At 40.5% G+C, this 18,513-nt stretch overlaps 1 long non-coding RNA gene across 1 annotated transcript; it reads left to right on the top strand.

The window, feature by feature from the left end:
* Window positions 1-403: 403 nt before the first annotated feature.
* LOC118487621 lies at window positions 404-18,163 on the top strand. The gene is made up of 3 exons (XR_004882150.1): window positions 404-481; window positions 4,020-4,023; window positions 18,101-18,163. It is a non-coding gene; the product is annotated as an uncharacterized LOC118487621 (long non-coding RNA).
* The last annotated feature ends 350 nt before the right edge of the window (window positions 18,164-18,513 follow it).

Below are 18,513 nucleotides of genomic sequence, written 5' to 3'. Positions count from 1 at the left end.
ATTTATACATTGCAACATCGGTTGTAAACTAGTTTTTTACCCGCGCCGCGCTTTGCGGCGGCGACATCACGTCACACGCGTGACGATGATGACATTGATGTGTGGCGTGCCACGCGTGACGTGTGAATTTACCTTTAAAAGAAATAAACCAAAAAATACCTTGAAGTTACACCTGCGATCCCATCCTAGCTTTGCAAGCTGATTCAATACACAATAATACAAACTAAAGTTAATCTGAAAAGCCCAAAAAAATAACAAACAAAGAAATAAAACAACTATTCGACTACTAATTTCAAATTATGTTGGTATGATTTAGCAACTAATAACCAAGTCAGTGATAGATTGGTATGATCAGTTTACATCTATCAATCCTAAGAATCTGAAACATAATTAAATAACTTACATTTGGTGGAGTTTTGTGGTTCCTTTAGAGCATTTCACCTAGAGGAAAACAAACCAAAAACAGATTACAAACCTACTGGTTGCCATTGTAGGAAATAGGTTCACCTTTTGTAAAATATAATTACAAAATATATCATAACGAGACTCTCGTTATTCGTAGGAAATATCATTGTACAATACCGGTTGCAATAACTAAATAAAAGAATATAAATATAATTATATATACCAATCTTGATTCAAGCCGCATCTCTGATGGGTCCTTCACGCGCACTTGATAGCATCCTAGACTCGAGTATTCATCATCTTGAGTCTTGAAAAATACTCCTTGACTGCAACAAAGAGCACACTAAAACGTTGACGATTTTGGTTGAGGCACGTGTTCAACACGCTTCCCTTAAAACAGATTTTGTCACACCCCCAAAAAAATCCACATGCGGAGTACCACCGCTTGGGGGCGCGACTGACCAGGATTCAGCCACCAATTATACTGAGCAATTTAATTAATAGCAAAAGTAGTATTCACCAACCACAGGGTTAGCAAATGTCATAACCAAGTTCAAAAGTTTTAAGTTCACATAGTAACATAAGTAGCGAAAGCATAGACAAAACAGTTTAAAACATAGTTCATGGTCCAAGTTTATTTAGAACCCAACACATGGGTTAGACGACCACTACACATCCCCAAGTAGCAAGCTCCTGAGTCACTGGGTACCTGCAAAGCATGCAGTAGAGTGTCAACAAAAATGTTGGCGAGTCCACGAGTTGTCCAGTTTTTAATTACCAAAAACCCGTTTCACCAGTTAATTTATCCGTTTATACATGCCATGGGGAGCTACCCCAAAGTAAGCGACTAAACTGTTTTTCCAATACCGAATACTAATTTACCCCACGTTTCCGCAGTGCCCCGTTTGCCAATGTTCTATCATCATTGACGGTTGTCAGAGTCTATTAGTTCACGCCCGTTCCCAGTAACAAGGGTCGGTGTGAGGCTGGTTAGATCTAAATAGCGCTATCAACTAATAACCCGTTCGCCAGACCCCGGCGACTAATCGGTATAATGTAGTAGGGACTTAAGTGATAGAGTTTCGTTTAGTGTTGCTTGTTGCATTCCGTATAAACCGTAATTAACCAAGAATTCCCAGTAACAAGGGAAGAAAAGTAAGTTTGTTCCCAGTAACAAGGGAAGTAAGTTTGTATCCCTCACAGGGGGGGGGATAGTGTTGTTTTTAGTTCCGTTTCCCAATCCACCGGGAATGCATGCTTTAAGTTGTGAACTCACCTTGGGTTGCTCGGCAGATTAGCTTACTTGGTCAAGCTTGCTGGTCACCACGTCCTAACATGGTTACCAGTATAGGTCAGGTTTGGGGTACAAGTAATCACGTATATCCTACATGTATCTAACACATAGAATGCATGCAATTATCTATTAAGTTATTGGGCCTGCTCTAATAATTACACGGTTAAACAGCAACAGTTAACACATAGTCCAGTAAAACACATAGTCCAAACATAACACATTGTGGCCCAATAACTAAGGTAGGCAGCCCAGTCGAGACAAGGTGGTCTCGACTCGAGAACACGCGGTCTCGAGTCGCAACCAGGAGATCTCGAGTTATGAACGTCTGGTCTCGAGTGATGCTGGCATGAGTCGCAACCTCAGGGGTCTCGAGTCCAGTCTCGAGTCGAGATCATGAAGTCTCAAGTCGAGACCTTGCCGGTCTCGAGTCCTTGAAGTCTGTCTCAAGTTGTCACGTGTTGGTCTCGAGTCGCAACCGAAGGTCTCGACTCGCAACCACGGTCGCGTGCACATGAAATCCTTCTAGAACCTGTCCAAATTGTACTATCCAATAGAATTTTATGTTCATGATCCTTAGTACTAACCAATACAATTTCACCAACATGTTTCCTTGTCTGTATTATTACCAAAGCAGATCAAATAACAACAATTTCAAACATTTTTGTGATCTTCAAGCTGTTCATCATTAGGGTTTTTGTCATTTTTGACAAGCATATTCAAAGAAATCAACTAACATACATTCCTTGGTTCAAAAACACATCTACACATCCTTATATATCATAATGATCTTGCATATTATCAAAACAACATTTGTCCTACACTTCCTATCATGAATCAGCCGGTCATAAACATATTAAACTACTCACATCATCTTAACAAAGAGCAACCTTACCATCAAATAGTCATCTTGCTTATACATGATTAACAAGGAAAAATATCAACATTGCACCTCATCATTCATACAATCATTCAAAGCAATTAGCACCCTTTTGCATCTAAAATCACTTAAATGTCAAGCAAACAATAAATCACTAACCGGGTAGGTATTCGAGGGTGTGAAGGTCCGATGAATGGGCTTCCAAATGGGATTACAAGCAATCCGAACACTTCCATATGCTTGCCGGTTTGATTCGATCCAAGGGAGGTGGAGAAGGAGGATTATGGTGGTGTCTTAGGGTTTTTAGTGAGAGAGGGAGTGTGTGTGTGTGTGAGTGAGGGAATGTTTGGGGGTTTGAGTGTCCAAAGAATAGGAAGGTGTCGGCTTATGTGAGGGTTTTATAACCCAATTCACGGGCTCAAGGAGATGCGGCCCAAACGGCCCAACTGTTCACTGTTCACTCGAGACCGGGTGGTCTCTAGTCGGGTTTCGTAGTATCGGCCCACTACATACATACATACCTATATATACTACATATACATACTTAGTGCAAGGATCACATAGAACATCAAGATAAACACAACTTTCATTTAATAACATATATACACACAATGTCATTACAAGATATTTGCTCGGGAAAACCTAGGGTGTCACATTATCCCCAAGTTTTAAGAACTTTCGTCCCGAAAGTTAGGGCAGCCACTGACAAGCTAGTATAGGTGAGAACGTTTCAATGGGGTGTCACATCATCCCCCCGTTAGTTTGGAATTTCGTCCCGAAATTCGGTCGTAGCTTCAGTGCTGGGGGTTTCATTTGGGAACAACTGGGGATACTTGTGCTTCATCTGGTCTTCCTGCTCCCAGGTAAACTCTGGGCCACGTCGTGAGTTCCAACGAACTCGCACGAGAGGTATCTGGCTACGTTTGAGGATTTTGATCTCTCGATCCGTGATCTCAATCGGTTCCTCAGTAAAGTGTAGCTGTTCGTCAATAGTGAGTTCCTTGAAAGGAATTACGAGCGTTTCATCTGATAGACACTTCTTCAGATTAGATACGTGAAATACGTTGTGCACCGCACTCAGTCCTTCAGGCAGATTCAATCTATAAGCCACCTTACCGATTTTCTCGGTAATTTCGAATGGTCCGACATATCGCGGATTAAGCTTGCCCCGTTTACCAAAACGAACCACATCCTTCCAGGGTGAGACTTTAAGTAGAACCCGGTCACCGACCTGGAATTCTAGTGGTTTCCTACGCTTATCAACGTAACTTTTCTGATGGTCACGAGCTGCCGCCATGCGTTGTCTGATCTGGGCAATCTTTTCCGTTGTGTCTACCACCAGTTCTAGGCCTGTGATCTGGCTGTCACCAACTTCCGCCCAGCAAAGAGATGATCGGCATTTACGACCGTACAATGCCTCAAAAGGTGCTGCCTGAATGCTAGTGTGGTAGTTGTTATTATACGAGAATTCTACTAGCGGTAGGTGCTTCTCCCAATTCTTGCCAAAATCGATCACACATGCCCTAAGCATGTCTTCTAGGGTTTGGATGGTGCGTTCAGACTGCCCATCCGTTTGTGGGTGATAAGCGGCGCTCATGTCCAAACGTGAGCCAAAGGATTTGTGCATAGCTTGCCACAACTCCGAAGTAAAACGAGCGTCTCGGTCGGAAATAATGGAGGTTGGCACCCCGTGCCTCGAAACCACCTCCTTTAAGTACACGTCTGCCAAGGTAGAAAACCTATCTGTTTCCTTAATAGCCAAAAAGTGTGCGGACTTGGTCAATCGGTCTACTATCACCCAAATAGTGTCATTCCCGCGTTGGGACCTAGGTAGGCCAGTGACGAAATCCATGGAAATTTGCTCCCATTTCCATTTCAGGATTTCTGGTTGTTGGAGTAGGCCTGCTGGTTTCTGGTACTCTGTCTTGACTCTTGCGCAAGTCAAACATTTGCTGACATATGTTGCTATGTGGGCTTTCATGCCAGGCCACCAATACTTAGTCCTTAAGTCGTGCTACATCTTATCTGAACCCGGATGTACTGAGTAACGGGACTTATGGGCTTCGTCCATCACAAGTTCACGTAGATCTCCATAGAGTGGAACCCAAATGCGCCCTGTTACATAGTAAGCACCGTCTTCTTTTTGTTCTAACCGTTGTCTCGATCCTCGTAGGGACTCAAAGAAATCAACTAACATACATTCCTTGGTTCAAAAACACATCTACACATCCTTATATATCATAATGATCTTGCATATTATCAAAACAACATTTGTCCTACACTTCCTATCATGAATCAGCCGGTCATAAACATATTAAACTACTCACATCATCTTAACAAAGAGCAACCTTACCATCAAATAGTCATCTTGCTTATACATGATTAACAAGGAAAAATATCAACATTGCACCTCATCATTCATACAATCATTCAAAGCAATTAGCACCCTTTTGCATCTAAAATCACTTAAATGTCAAGCAAACAATAAATCACTAACCGGGTAGGTATTCGAGGGTGTGAAGGTCCGATGAATGGGCTTCCAAATGGGATTACAAGCAATCCGAACACTTCCATATGCTTGCCGGTTTGATTCGATCCAAGGGAGGTGGAGAAGGAGGATTATGGTGGTGTCTTAGGGTTTTTAGTGAGAGAGGGAGTGTGTGTGTGTGTGAGTGAGGGAATGTTTGGGGGTTTGAGTGTCCAAAGAATAGGAAGGTGTCGGCTTATGTGAGGGTTTTATAACCCAATTCACGGGCTCAAGGAGATGCGGCCCAAACGGCCCAACTGTTCACTGTTCACTCGAGACCGGGTGGTCTCTAGTCGGGTTTCGTAGTATCGGCCCACTACATACATACATACCTATATATACTACATATACATACTTAGTGCAAGGATCACATAGAACATCAAGATAAACACAACTTTCATTTAATAACATATATACACACAATGTCATTACAAGATATTTGCTCGGGAAAACCTAGGGTGTCACATTATCCCCAAGTTTTAAGAACTTTCGTCCCGAAAGTTAGGGCAGCCACTGACAAGCTAGTATAGGTGAGAACGTTTCAATGGGGTGTCACATCATCCCCCCGTTAGTTTGGAATTTCGTCCCGAAATTCGGTCGTAGCTTCAGTGCTGGGGGTTTCATTTGGGAACAACTGGGGATACTTGTGCTTCATCTGGTCTTCCTGCTCCCAGGTAAACTCTGGGCCACGTCGTGAGTTCCAACGAACTCGCACGAGAGGTATCTGGCTACGTTTGAGGATTTTGATCTCTCGATCCGTGATCTCAATCGGTTCCTCAGTAAAGTGTAGCTGTTCGTCAATAGTGAGTTCCTTGAAAGGAATTACGAGCGTTTCATCTGATAGACACTTCTTCAGATTAGATACGTGAAATACGTTGTGCACCGCACTCAGTCCTTCAGGCAGATTCAATCTATAAGCCACCTTACCGATTTTCTCGGTAATTTCGAATGGTCCGACATATCGCGGATTAAGCTTGCCCCGTTTACCAAAACGAACCACATCCTTCCAGGGTGAGACTTTAAGTAGAACCCGGTCACCGACCTGGAATTCTAGTGGTTTCCTACGCTTATCAACGTAACTTTTCTGATGGTCACGAGCTGCCGCCATGCGTTGTCTGATCTGGGCAATCTTTTCCGTTGTGTCTACCACCAGTTCTAGGCCTGTGATCTGGCTGTCACCAACTTCCGCCCAGCAAAGAGATGATCGGCATTTACGACCGTACAATGCCTCAAAAGGTGCTGCCTGAATGCTAGTGTGGTAGTTGTTATTATACGAGAATTCTACTAGCGGTAGGTGCTTCTCCCAATTCTTGCCAAAATCGATCACACATGCCCTAAGCATGTCTTCTAGGGTTTGGATGGTGCGTTCAGACTGCCCATCCGTTTGTGGGTGATAAGCGGCGCTCATGTCCAAACGTGAGCCAAAGGATTTGTGCATAGCTTGCCACAACTCCGAAGTAAAACGAGCGTCTCGGTCGGAAATAATGGAGGTTGGCACCCCGTGCCTCGAAACCACCTCCTTTAAGTACACGTCTGCCAAGGTAGAAAACCTATCTGTTTCCTTAATAGCCAAAAAGTGTGCGGACTTGGTCAATCGGTCTACTATCACCCAAATAGTGTCATTCCCGCGTTGGGACCTAGGTAGGCCAGTGACGAAATCCATGGAAATTTGCTCCCATTTCCATTTCAGGATTTCTGGTTGTTGGAGTAGGCCTGCTGGTTTCTGGTACTCTGTCTTGACTCTTGCGCAAGTCAAACATTTGCTGACATATGTTGCTATGTGGGCTTTCATGCCAGGCCACCAATACTTAGTCCTTAAGTCGTGCTACATCTTATCTGAACCCGGATGTACTGAGTAACGGGACTTATGGGCTTCGTCCATCACAAGTTCACGTAGATCTCCATAGAGTGGAACCCAAATGCGCCCTGTTACATAGTAAGCACCGTCTTCTTTTTGTTCTAACCGTTGTCTCGATCCTCGTAGGGACTCAGCCCTGATGTTCCCTGGTTTCAATGCTTCAACTTGAGCATTTCGAATCTGAGTAGGGAGGTTAGACTGGATGGTAAGTTGCAACGCTCACACGCGCTTGGGTGTAGTGTCCTTTCGGCTGAGGGCGTCTGTCACGACATTGGCCTTGCCCGGATGGTACTTGATTGCGCATTCGTAATCATTCAAGAGTTCGACCCACCGATGTTGTCACATGTTTAATTCCTTTTGCTTGAAGATATGCTCGAGACTCCTGTGATCGGTGTAAATGGTGCACTTGGTACCGTACATGTAATGTCTCCATATCTTAAGAGCAAAAACCACTGCTCCCAGTTCCAAGTTGTGCGTAGTGTAGTTCCTTTCGTGAGTTTTAAGTTGTCGAGAAGCGTTGGCAATAACTTTCTCACGTTGCATTAACACGCATCCGAGTCCATGAATAGACGCATCGCAGTAGACCACAAAGTCGTCGGTACCTTCAGGTAACGAGAGAATAGGAGCACTACAGAGGTTATCCTTCAGCTTCTGAAAAGCCGATTCCTGAGTTTCATTCCACTTGTAAGCAATACCCTTCTGGGTGAGTGTCGTGAGAGGTTGAGCAATCTTCGAGAATCCCTTGATGAATCTGCGATAGTATCCTGCCAATCCCAAGAATTGGCGGACTTCGGTCGGAGTTTTAGGCGTAGGCCAATTCTTTATAGAGTCGATCTTAGCTGGATCGACATGAATCCCGTCCTTATTGACTACGTGTCCAAGGAAATGGACTTCTCGAAGCCAGAAGTCACATTTCGAGAACTTGGCATACAGTTGTTCATTGCGAAGGAGTTCAAGAATAAGTCGCAGGTGTTGTTCATGCTCCTCTTGACTTTTTGAGTAAATCAGGATGTCGTCAATAAATACAATTACGAACTTGTCGGGGTAAGGCTTACACACTCGGTTCATGAGATCCACGAAAACCGCAGGCGCGTTAGTCATTCCAAATGGCATGACGAGGAACTCATAATGACCATAGCGAGTTCTGAACGCAGTCTTGGAGATGTCTTCATCACGGACTCTCAGCTGATGATAGCCTGATCGCAGGTCAATCTTAGAGTAGTAGCTCGATCCTTGCAACTGATCGAACAGATCGTCGATGCGCGGGAGGGGGTAGCGATTCTTGATGGTAACCTTGTTCAGCTCACGATAGTCGATACACATTCGGAATGTGCCATCCTTCTTCTTAACAAAGAGCACTGGTGCTCCCCAGGGTGACGAACTAGGACGGATAAATCCTTTATCCAATAGTTCTTGTAATTGTGCAGAAAGTTCCTTTAGTTCTGCGGGGGCTAGTCGATAAGGCGCTCGAGCTATGGGTGCTGCTCCGGGAGTTAGCTCGATTTGGAACTCAACCTGACGATGGGGAGGGAGTCCGGGTAGTTCTTCAGGGAATACCTCGGGGTAGTCGCGTACCACTGGAAAATCTTCAATCATCTTTTCCTTTTCCTGTGTGTCGGTGACGAGTGCTAAGATAGCGGTGTGCCCCTTTTGTAAACACTTCTGGGCCTTTAAGAACGAGATGATGATTGTGACTTCTCCGCCTTTGTCACCTTGAACGATGAGGGGTTTGCCAAAACGGCGGGGAATACGAACCATTTTCTCTTGACAGAGGATTTCAGCGCGATGTTTGGATAACCAATCCATTCCAATGACGACGTCGAAGCTTCCAAGATTGATAGGGAAAAGATCAATGCTAAACGTCTGACCAGACAATACTAGCTTACAGTCGTTGATCACATGTGAGGCCTCGATGTTTCTACCATTAGCTAACTCGACGATATGCTTAGAACTTAATAACGCAAGCGGGTGCTTAAGTTTCTTAGTAATACGTAGGGATACATAACTAGCATCGGCTCCAGAATCAAATAATACAGAAACATAACGATCATCGAGTAGGAACTTACCCGCCACGACGTTGGGGTCATTCCTTACTTCTCCAGCTCCAATCACAAAAGCCCTTCCTCTTGCACCATTCCCGGCATTGTTGTTTTGATCGTTGTTTCTAGCTCCCTGGTTGTTGTTGCGGTTCTGGTTCAGTTCAGGATAATCTCTTCGCATGTGCCCCGTTGCTCCACACTTATAGCATACACGATTGTTTCCTGGCTGCTGCTGTTGTTGTTGGTTCTGTCTAGCCGGAAACTGGCTCCTGCAGTCTTTGGCTTCATGCCCCATTTTGTTGCACCGTTGACACTGACCTTTATTACATGCCCCATTGTGGTGTCGGTTACACTTGTTACACTTAGGTTGGTTCCCTCGATAGCCACCCTGCTGCTGAGGGCCTTTGTTGTTTTCAGTTTTCCTTTGCTGAATTGGGGCCTGAGTGGGGTTAGAATCCTTATTTTGGTTTCCTTCCCACTTACGCTTGTTATCACCAGAAGTTCCATCAGTAGCACTGATCCTTTTGGGCAACTTGCCTTGTTCCACAGCCTGATCAGTGAGTTTGTGAGCAAGGCGGACGACTGGCTGAATGGTGTTGAGGTTAGCTGAGGTCACATGGCTTCGAATTTCTGGGGCCAAACCCTTGATGTACAATTCGACCCTTCGGTACATAGGTCGAGACATGTTTGGGCAAAGAGCAGCATAATCGTTGGATAGTTTGGTGTAGGTCTCAATCTCTGACCCAACCATCTTAAGCTCAAAGTACTCGTTCTCGAGTTTGTGGATGTCATCCCTGTGACAGTACTCTTCTTTGATCAAATCCTTAAAATCTTCCCATGCGGTAGCATTAGCAGTTTCCAAACCAAGCATCTGAATTTGCGCCTTCCACCAGGAAAGCGCGTTTCCTTCAAGCGTACCAGTAGCAAACTTCACCCAATTAGCAGGGGGACACTCGCAGATAGCAAAGACAGCTTCAACCTTCTCGATCCAGTGCAGAAGACCTATGGCACCCTCAGTGCCATTGAAAGGGAGAGGCTTGCAATCCATGAAGGTCTTGAAAGTACAAACACGTGGTTGCACAGGCGCATGCTGACCTGTTGTGAGAAGTGAAGCGAAATAGGTTTAGGGGTGAAAAGATGATGCGGGGGTAGGACCTAAACATCCTAAAATAACGAGTTTACCTCCAGGGTGAGCTGCGAAAGCTGCAGCCACCGTGTTGATCAGGTTAGTGAACTGAGCTTGAGTCATGTTAACGTTTCCTCTTCCGCGTCCACTCATTGTCTTCATAACCAGAAAACATAGTATGAGTGTGATGTCGTAATGTAGCGGGAATGAGATAGAAGAGGGAGGTGTATCTATCTAACTAGGCACACTAGTACGTATAGCAGAACAGAAAGCATAAAGCAAGCAAGCAAGTAAACACTAGTCCGAGCTATGAGGTCTGATAGGTCGAGTCTTGCACTTGGAGTGTAGTGTCGTCACGAGTCACATGTTATAGTCTGGTTTTTCTCAAAAAGATTTCCCCTTTTTAAAACCAAGTTCACTATAACCAATGGCTCTGATACCAATCTGTCACACCCCCAAAAAAATCCACATGTGGAGTACCACCGCTTGGGGGCGCGACTGACCAGGATCCAGCCACCAATTATACTGAGCAATTTAATTAATAGCAAAAGTAGTATTCACCAATGTTCTATCATCATTGACGGTTGTCAGAGTCTATTAGTTCACGCCCGTTCCCAGTAACAAGGGTCGGTGTGAGGCTGGTTAGACCTAAATAGCGCTATCAACTAATAACCCGTTCGCCAGACCCCGGCGACTAATCGGTATAATGTAGTAGGGACTTAAGTGATAGAGTTTCGTTTAGTGTTGCTTGTTGCATTCCGTATAAACCGTAATTAACCAAGAATTCCCAGTAACAAGGGAAGAAAAGTAAGTTTGTTCCCAGTAACAAGGGAAGTAAGTTTGTATCCCTCACAGGGGGGATAGTGTTGTTTTTAGTTCCGTTTCCCAATCCACCGGGAATGCATGCTTTAAGTTGTGAACTCACCTTGGGTTGCTCGGCAGATTAGCTTACTTGGTCAAGCTTGCTGGTCACCACGTCCTAACATGGTTACCAGTATGGTCAGGTTTGGGGTACAAGTAATCACGTATATCCTACATGTATCTAACACATAGAATTCATGTAGTTATCTATTAAGTTATTGGGCCTGCTCTAATAATTACACGGTTAAACAGCAACAGTTAACACATAGTCCAGTAAAACACATAGTCCAAACATAACACATTGTGGCCCAATAACCAAGGTAGGCAGCCCAGTCGAGACAAGGTGGTCTCGACTCGAGAACACGCGGTCTCGAGTCGCAACCAGGAGATCTCGAGTTATGAACGTCTGGTCTCGAGTGATGCTGGCATGAGTCGCAACCTCAGGGGTCTCGAGTCCAGTCTCGAGTCGAGATCATGAAGTCTCAAGTCGAGACCTTGCCGGTCTCGAGTCCTTGAAGTTTGTCTCGAGTTGTCACGTGTTGGTCTCGAGTCGTAACCGAAGGTCTCGACTCGCAACCACGGTCGCGTGCACATGAAATCCTTCTAGAACCTGTCCAAATTGTACTATCCAATAGAATTTTATGTTCATGATCCTTAGTACTAACCAATACAATTTCACCAACATGTTTCCTTGTCTGTTTTATTACCAAAGCAGATCAAATAACAACAATTTCAAACATTTTTGTGATCTTAAAGCTGTTCATCATTAGGGTTTTTGTCATTTTTGACAAGCATATTCAAAGAAATCAACTAACATACATTCCTTGGTTCAAAAACACATCAACACATCCTTATATATGATAATGATCTTGCATATTATCAAAACAACATTTGTCCTACACTTCCTATCATGAATCAGCCGGTCATAAACATATTAAACTACTCACATCATCTTAACAAAGAGCAACCTTACCATTAAATAGTCATCTTCCTTATACATGATTAACAAGGAAAAAGATCAACATTGCACCTCATCATTCATACAATCATTCAAAGCAATTAGCACCCTTTTGCATCTAAAATCACTTAAATGTCAAGCAAACAATAAATCACTAACCGGCTAGGTATTCGAGGGTGTGAAGGTCCGATGAATGGGCTTCTAAATGGGATTACAGGCAATCCGAACACTTCCTTATGCTTGCCGGTTTGATTCGATCCAAGGGAGGTGGAGAAGGAGGATTATGGTGGTGTCTTAGGGTTTTTAGTGAGAGAGGGAGTGTGTGTGTGTGTGAGTGAGGGAATGTTTGGGGGTTTGAGTGTCCAAAGAATAGGAAGGTGTTGGCTTATGTGAGGGTTTTATAACCCAATTCACGGGCTCAAGGAGGTGCGGCCCAAACGGCCCAACTGTTCACTGTTCACTCGAGACCGGGTGGTCTCGAGTCGGGTTTCGCGGTCTCGGCCCACTACATACATACATACATACCTATATATACTACATATACATACTTAGTGCAAGGATCACATAGAACATCAAGATAAACACAACTTTCATTTAATAACATATATACACACAATGTCATTACAAGATATTTGCTCGGGAAAACCTAGGGTGTCACAGATTTCGCGCCTCTACTAAAGATGACGCGTCTGTCTCCCAGGGTACAACAGCCGAAGCAGTCTGTACTGCCGGAGATGGCTCACCGGCCCAAGGTTACATCCGGTAATTGTAGTGTTTGAACTCATGTGGTGGAAACAAGTAGAGAGTACTCATCTCTCTAGTTGGTGTTCATACTACTTCTAGTATTCTTCATGTATCAAGCAATACCCTATTCTTGTTGTCACAAAAGAAAGGCACATAGCCTACTATTTGAACAAGACTAGTGAAAGGATTCACTTAATTAGTCACTTAATTAGAGACTTAAAACTCTAATAAAACTAATTAAATACTCAAGAGTTACTCTTTTATTTACCACATGAATATTCTAATTAATATTTATAATTTCATTAAATTATAAATATATTTAATTTCCATTCACCAAATTTCCAACAATCCCCCACATGAATGGAGATCATTCAAAACACTTAAAATTTCCAATGTAACCTCGACAGTTCAGTTTTGCATACGATAGGTGGGTGTTACCCTTTGAACCTTCGCTCATGAAATGCAGTTAGCCCACTAGCTCTGAGTAGATCTCGATGTCTTTGAACTCGTCTGCCGTTTGTGTAGACGACAATACACTTCACATAAGACTATCCCTAGCCGGGTCATCTCCTCATAGTCGTGTCCAATAATGGTCGTGGAACACTTTCCTGGTTCAACGAGAGCTCTAGGAATTGTGCCCTCAATTCCATTCGAAGCGACCCCACTTCTCTCTAACATAGGTGATTCTCCTTAGATCATTAAAAGCATTGTGGTTATCATGATCTATCTAAATCATTTACCACATATTATGCTTAGCCTCACACTTGTCACTTTTAGGAATGGACTAGGAAGTTTATTAATCTTTATAATAAACTACCTTATTAAATGCATAGGGTTATTCCCCCACAGTGACCTCGCTTATTCATACAATTAGGTTTTCCTATTGAACTCAATTCTTGGGATCTCCAGTCTACTGAGTTAGGTTTCCATCATATGAACTTCATTTTTCAAGGGCTTCAGTGCCAATCCACAACTTGATCTCTAATAAACCCCTCAGGTTGTTGGATCCATAACATTAGCAAATACCTTTGCGTATTTGAGATCAGTTGACATGATGTGTTATTAACTCATAAGTTAATTTTGCCTATTGTCAACTTCTAAGACTATAACCTCAGTGGCCATCTGAATCTGGTTATAATATATGTCTTTGTAAGATACGCTTATCATTTAAGGCAAACACATCTCCATTATGCACTGCGACCTTTGTGTCCTCCACATAGTCTTCTGTTTGCAATGTTAGATTGGATTACAAAATCCTTATTGCCAAATTTTTATGATACAAATGCAAGACACCCCCACATTTAAGTGTTATAGGATATCATGCAGATGGGGTAATGAAAACCATTTCTACATACCCTTATAGGGTTGTTTCTAAATGGATCATCCCCCACATTTCTTGCCATTTGATCAACATTTCCGTAACTTCACTTATGACGACATTTATACACATATGATTGAACAAGATCAACCTCATTGTATCAGTGAATTCAACTCATACTGCATTAGCTTACATAAGCTTCTGAGCTAACCAAAGAAACACTTGCCATTGTCATAAGTTTGTCACCAACTTAGAATAATTCTAATTTAACATCTAGAATAAGCTTAGATAATGAGTTCTCCTCATTAGTTTTTCGAACAAACTCTTAAAAGTTACATGTCTTTTCCTTATAATGAATGAAAAATCCTCTCTTAACTTTGTCTATAAACAAATTCTTTTTGTGTTCATACACATTTGAATGTTTAGAGTTAATTAGTCTTTGTCAAGACCCATAATTAACCAAGTACTAGTCTAGCATGCTTTAGACTATAATACTTTAGCATGTGAACAGAAGATGCATCATTCTGATTCTTCACAACCCTAAGGATATCATAATATCACTTTGCAACATTCATCCCTTGTTAAGACAAAATAATGAGACTTATTCATAATCCTAAAACATCAATATTTAGGAAAGTCTCACAAATTATTGTATATAGCACATAGCTAAATTTCATCATTCATTTAAGGAACATAACTTGTTTACCTTTGATCTCCAACATTCTACCATTGACTTATAAGTACTTAAACATAAGTCTTAATCCAAGTCACTTGGTAAACACATTCATCACCAACAAGATGAATGTTTCTCGTCTACAGTCACTATTATGTATGAGATAGAGTCAACTAGATCGACACTCAACAACATGGCATTCATAATTTGCCATAAGTGATTTGCACATATCTATTGTTATTCATTAGGAGATATATATATTTAGGATGCTCTCCTAAATCAAGGTAAAATCTCCATATGGATCTAACAATAATCAAGTGGTAGACGCATCTACTTATAAATCTCACAAGATTTATTAAAGGTATACAATAACATATAGTACTTTTACTTTCATATGTTAGAATTCACACTTGTGAATTTTCCAACGACTTCTAATGAAGTATGTCGACATGAATGTCGTTAGTGTATTTCATCTCAATACACTCACTACGTTCTTTCATTACTCACTCATGATGTGGTAACAACTCTCAAGTTATTTATGTCCAAGTATTTTCATGTACTATCCGTTTAAAACCATATTCTTTTAAACAATGTATAACCAACGTTATAATTGTTTTCCACAAAAATAATTTATACGTCACAACCATTAGTGATTTATTTCTTTGTAAAAAATTGCATGTGTTATCCGAAGATATTGAACACAAAACAATAAAATACATTGGAAACTAAATCATAAGTGCCAATCACTTTTGAAATTTAAACGGAACATAGACAATTTGTAGACATCAAATAATAAAGTGCTTTTATTTTGAACACTTTAAAATCTGACCAAAATCTTCTCAACAATATCGTCTCATGGCATGTCTTGAGGTACTCCCTCAATAAGACTACATGCACTTGTAAGTACAAGTTTCCTATTTCATGTTTAAACTTTAAACTTTGACAATTATGCTCAAAATAACACCAAGTTGTTACAAATACTACATTTACGTAGTAAACTTGAACAATTAAATTTGTTCACAACAACACCAAGTTGTTTTTCACCAAATAACATTTTCTAACACGCATGTTAAAAAAAACGTTATAACAAGCACATTATAGAATCGAACGTTTACATAAAACGTTTTCCAAAGATATAATTTATAAAATAAACCATTTCTCATCGTCTTTAATGCTCACATAGGCAATTAAATGTTTACATAAAACATTTTTGTTCATTATGAACAATCTCTAACCTCGTATTATTGATACACATTTTCTAACACACGTGTTAGAAAATTTAAGTCATTTTATATGTACCAAACATGACATCATTAAAACTCATCAAATGTCATCATTAAAACTCTACTAAAGAGTTTCACCATATGAAGAGTTAAGAGTCTCAATAATTATAGACTTAAACTCTAATAAAATTCATCAAATGTCATCATTAAAACTCTACTCAAGAGTTTCACCATATGAAGAGTTAAGAGTCTCAATAATTAAAAATTAAAACTCTAATAAAACTCATCAAATGTCATCATTAGAACTCTACTCAAGAGTTTCACCATATTAGAGATTTTATTAGAGACATAAACTCTAATAAAAACTAATAAATTGACATAAATACTCTACTAAAAGTCTCACTTTATTAGAGATTTTATTAGAGGAAAAAAAAACTCTAATAAATTGACTTGAAACTCTCCTTAAGAGTTTATCTTCCATATGAAGAGTCTACTAAATGATTTTAATTTCATAAAATTCATATAAATACCACATCATCACTTTATGGTGATTTAATTCCTTGAAGCCAATCAAACATCAACTTCAATGTATGACATTTTATTTCTAAATCATACAAAGCATTAAAACAATGCTACAACAAATTGCTTATATAAAATGTCTACATAAAACATTTCAAAGCATTTGTATTTTAACCATTTTTAACAATCATGTTAAAATTTAAGAGATTCTAACGCGCACGTTAGAAATATTAACATTTTCACAAAACGTTAATTCGACTTGCTAAAAGCACATATATGGTTCAAATAAATAAGTCATTTCTAATACCCACGTTAGAAACTAAACAATTAAAAATTGCTTCCAAACTAACGCGTTTCATGAACGTTTCTAACACACATGTTAGAAGACAAATGATTACAAAAATCATTATAAGACTTATTTGTTCATATCAATCCATTGGTGGATGAAAAGTCTACTTTAAATAGAGACTTAATTAGAGACATAAAACTCTAATCAAGTAACATAAAACTCTTATTTAAAGACATAAAAAAACGTTTACAAAAAACGTATGGTTTACACCAATAATTCTGGTCTAACACACATGTTAGAGAATTTAACGTTTACAAAGAAAACGTATGGTTTACACTAATAAACCCGATCTAACACAAAAGTTAGAAAAATTAACGATTCCCAACACCGTTTCAAAAACCAAACGTTGGAACCAAAACAATTCGTTTTGTACCACGGCATAGGATTTAAGATTTTATCTCAATCTCAAAAAATCCAAACACAACAAGTTGTACTACATACATATTTCCCAAAAAAAATATTTATAAGATCATAACCTCTAAAAATATTTTTTTATTCTATTATAAATCCTTTCGTAAAGCCAAAATCCTTATAAATAAGGTTTTTAAGATTGTACCAACAATCTCACTAAATCTGTTTTAAGTTTGTAGGAAATAGGTTCACCTTTTGTAAAATATAATTACAAAATATATCATAACAAGACTCTCGTTATTCGTAGGAAATATCATTGTACAATACCGGTTGCAATAACTAAATAAAAGAATATAAATATAATTATATATACCAATCTTGATTCAAGCCGCATCTCTGGTGGGTCCTTCACGCGCACTTGATAGCATCCTAGACTCGAGTATTCATCATCTTGAGTCTTAAAAAATACTCCTTGACTGCAACAAAGAGCACACTAAAACGTTGACGATTTTGGTTGAGGCACGTGTTCAACACGCTTCCCTTAAAACAGATTTCGCGCCTCTACTAAAGATGACGCGTCTGTCTCCCAGGGTACAACAGCCGAAGCAGTCTGTACTGCCGGAGATGGCTCACCGGCCCAAGGTTACATCCGGTAATTGTAGTGTTTGAACTCATGTGGTGGAAATAAGTAGAGAATACTCATCTCTCTAGTTGGTGTTCAAGTGTTCATGCTACTTCTAGTATTCTTCATGTATCAAGCAATACGCTATTCTTGTTGTCACAAAAGAAAGGCACATAGCCTACTATTTGAACAAGACTAGTGAAAGGATTCACTTAATTAGAGACTTAAAACTCTAATAAAACTAATTAAATACTCAAGAGTTACTCTTTTATTTACCACATGAATATTCTAATTAATATTTATAGTTTCATTAAATTATAAATATATTTAATATCCATTCACCAAATTTCCAACAGCCATGTGATATCAGGCGACCATCTCCTAGCATCATAGCATGAGTATATTGCCCAATCTCTTTGTTAAAGCAAAGCAAAGTAATTCACACGAAGTGGCATTCAAGCTAAGCATAAAGCCAAAACTATTCAAGTAGGGAAAAAATTAAAGGACAATGTCAACAAAGGACCGTTAGCATACAAAACAAAGGAACAATGAGGCTCAGATATGTGAAGCTTATGCCCCGCCAAGATACGGAATACCTCATCTTCAAAATGAAGAGGATAAACTGCCACGGCTGCATAGTCCGACTGCGATGCAAGCACTTAAACACCACAGCATGTCGGCTGCCCCGCCAAGACACGGAATATCTCATCTTCAAAATGAAGAGGATAAACCACCATGGCTGTATAGTCCGATTGTGATGTAAAAGCAC

Source organism: Helianthus annuus, chromosome 15 (genome assembly GCF_002127325.2).
Source record: "Helianthus annuus cultivar XRQ/B chromosome 15, HanXRQr2.0-SUNRISE, whole genome shotgun sequence".
Lineage (NCBI taxonomy): Eukaryota > Viridiplantae > Streptophyta > Magnoliopsida > Asterales > Asteraceae > Helianthus > Helianthus annuus.
This window is presented reverse-complemented; position numbering and strand designations above follow the sequence as displayed.